The following is a 3,636-nucleotide window of genomic DNA, read 5'->3' as shown; positions in this document are numbered from 1 at the left end:
TTCATTATATATACACAATTCCTTAAACTGAAGATGTTAATTCAAAATGCTATTTAAATGTCATTATTGATCTGCTACACCTGGTATTTGAAAACATATATCCACACAAAAACCTGTACACACATGTTACTAGAAAATTTATTTGTAATTGCAAATAAAAAAATACATCTCCTGTCTTGCCAGGGGCTAAAATATAAACTGTGGTACATCCAAGCCATAGAAAACTACTCAGACATAAAAAGGACATAACTATTGATATATCTAGCAACTTAGGTGGGTTTCAAGTGCATCACACTGATTGAATAAAGCTGATATCAAAATGCCCCTTGATTTCATTTATACAATATTCTAAATATGACAAATTTACAGTGATGGGAAACAGATTATTTCTTTTTTCTTCATGGTGATGAAATGGTTCTGTACCTTGGTTGTGGTAGTAGTTCCTATATGTGATAAAATTTCACATTACTATGCATATGCAAACACACACACACAGATGCTGGTAATGACTGGTGAAATCTAAGTGGGGTCTGTAGTTTATTTTCTTGCATGGATCATGTTTTTGTTGTTATGTCTAAGAGCTCTTTCTGAAATCTAAATCATGAAGGCTTCCACCTCTGTTTTTTCTAGAAGTTTTATAATTGTATGTTTTACACTTAGATTTATAGTCTATTTTAAGTTAAACTCTGTAAAAGATGTGAGGGACCCTCTTAAGTAAAACCTTTCAACTAAACCATTTGGATGGAGAATCAGAGACAGAGCTGCATGCAATTCTCTTCTTCTTCTGGGTTGACAGGACCCTGTCCGTTGTCTGCTTTCCTCTTGACCCACCTCTGATCTCACTTTGATGAAAAAACAGGTGGTTTAAGGAAACAAAACCCAACTTGGAGATTAAGGTCTCCTTCTAGTATTAGCAACTTCTCTTTTTTTCAAGCATATTATTTTTCACTGAGCACAAAGCAGTCATTGTGTTGGACATTAGGGCAACAAAGAGACTGAGGCGTGCTCTTTGTTGTCACTTTCCTCTTGTTCTAAATGAGGCACTGCAAGTTGAAGGTCACAGTGGTCATTGTGCACATACAGTACAGGAGAGGTCACTTCAAAGTGAAGGAAGGGTTCAGACAGCCCACAGGAGAGCTTCCCAGCAAAGAAGATAGAGGGAGATATTGAAGGAGGTTCAAGGGCAGAGGAAGGTCAGAGGGACTTGGTGACATGCAGACTTGGCTGAGGAGAAGCAACGTGTCCCTCGTGGCTAAGTAAACAAGCTATAGATGAATCATTCTCTTAGCTAACAATTATTTTCTTATAGCCTCTGCCACACCCTGTTTCCCCGTCTCTCATGCAACCTTTGTGAGACATTTAATACGTATCTTTGTGATCATAAATATTCCTAGAAAATGACTAATGTTATTTTATGTGCCTATAATTTTAATGTATATAATTCATATTATGTGTGTGTATATACTTGTTTCTTCCCTTTTTTCCCCAATCATCACTATGTCTTTAAGGAGGAATCAAGTTGCCATGTGTTCACCCAATCTGTTTCTTTAAAAGCTATTTCACATGCATCCATCTCCTTGCCCTAGTGAGTCACCAGGGTGTGGACCAGGAGGTTAGCTCCAGGTGCCTGACAACAGGGACTGCATGGGCCACCATGAACATGCCCACCAGCTATGGAGCAATCTGAGGACTTTGATCTTCTTAAACTTCTGAGCAATAGCTAATTACTCTCCATTAATTGTCCTAATATTTTCTCCCTTCCATTTGATTATTCCCCCGCCCTGGGATTTTATTATATAGTTGCACTTTTTAGATATTTAGATATTGTTAGTATTTATCTATGCCCTCCATGCCTATAATATATTTTTTTATATTTCTATCCTTCATTATTTTTGTGTTGCTTTCTAGTAGAGATTCATCACTGCTATCCCTAATTGCTAACTCATTTTTTTAGCTATATTCATCTATTTATTTCATCTATAATGTTTTATACAACTATTTTATTTTTAACAGCTGAAAGACACAGTTCTTTTGATGATCTTGTTCATGTTGTCAAAATTTCATCTGATCTTCTTACATATATTACATTAAAAATTCCTTATCCTTTCCACACATTTTCCCTTTATTTATTTATTTTTTAATTAAAGTATAGTTGATTTACAATGTTATGTTAATTTCAGGTATACAGCAAAGTGATTCATATATATACTTTTCCCAATTCTTTTCCATTATAGGTTATTACAAGATATCAAATACAGACTCTTGTTGGTTATCTATTTTATATGCAGTAGTTTTTATCTGTTAATCTCAAATTCTGGATTTATCCCTCTCTCCTTCCTTTCCACACGTTTTCATTTAGATACTATATATTGTCCACTTATTTGTCAATCCTTTAAGCTAGTTTTTTTTTTTCTCAATTGTCTAGCTGTTCTGGTCTGTTGGTTGGTGTTTCCCTGGGGTTGGTTATCACCACCCTGTGTTACAATGTGTTTGAGGCAAGGGCCAGTGACCATGGTCTCCCCTGTTTCAAGTCAGTTCATTTAAGGAAACACGTGTTAATCACTCCCTTTGCTACTAATGTGGCAGACAATTCCTTTGGTTAAATTGTCCCCTTTAATGTTTTCTTGTATGCTTAAGGCAAAACAGCATAAGTTGGAATCAATGTCTATCTGTAGTAAAGGAGCTGCTGAGTAGCTTGGGGAACAAGGGTAGAGAGGGACAGTCCAAAGGCAGCATGGCAAGTCATTCCTATTTTTTTCAACACTTTGCCCGTCCTCATGAGTCTTTGTAAAAGCTCTGATGTTTCTCAGAGGACACAAACACCCCAGTGTTTAGGTATTGCTACAGATCTCCACAAAAAAAAAAAATTTGTCAAAGATTTTCTCATTGAGATACCAAGGAAAAACAAGAGCAAATTTTATTCATTTTCCTTCCCCGTCTAATCCCTCAGCTCTGCATCAGGCGGCCCTTCGCTCACCTCCTTCATTCCTGAGATCAAGGCAACATTTAGCTGCTCTACTTTCACAAATATTCACTGGTTCCTGTAATCCATTTTCCCCATCAGTTTCTCTGGTTTCTTCACTGTTGATTCTGGGGATCATAGCACACACTAGCTTGCCATCTTGGTGGGAAAGAGCTCAATGCTGTTTGGCTAACAGACGTGTTCTGTTTGACAAAGAAAGGCTTTCTATAAATTGGACTTGAATCCTACACTTTTCACATAGCCACTCACCATTGTTTGTTGCCAGCCTTGTTCACTTATCTGTGGTACCTCCCTGCTTTTGAAGGGATGGGAATCTGATCTCAGGTAGAATGTAGGGTAGATTTAGTGAATGGTGAGAGAAGAAACTGATAAGAAATGTCCAAATAAAAATGTGAAGGAAATTGAATGGTAGACCAATGGTGATGCCTTATTTTCTCACTGAAAGAAATGAGGGTGTCAGCGGATAAGGTATGAGGGTGACTTTATCTGTATTTCAAATAAGTAAATCTGGGGTCAGTGCCAAGGATAGGTTTGCAGAAGGAACCTGGCAGCACCGAGTGCAGTTAGAATGTCATTGTTTTATTCCAGAGAAAAAATCATGTCTCAACCAGAAATCTAAATGCTGTAAATGAAAAAAAAAAAAAAAAAAAAAA

The sequence above is a fragment of the Neophocaena asiaeorientalis genome, unplaced genomic scaffold, assembly GCF_003031525.2.
Source record: "Neophocaena asiaeorientalis asiaeorientalis breed wild unplaced genomic scaffold, Neophocaena_asiaeorientalis_V1.1 scaffold191, whole genome shotgun sequence".
Taxonomy (NCBI): Eukaryota; Metazoa; Chordata; class Mammalia; order Artiodactyla; family Phocoenidae; genus Neophocaena; species Neophocaena asiaeorientalis.
This window is presented reverse-complemented; position numbering follows the sequence as displayed.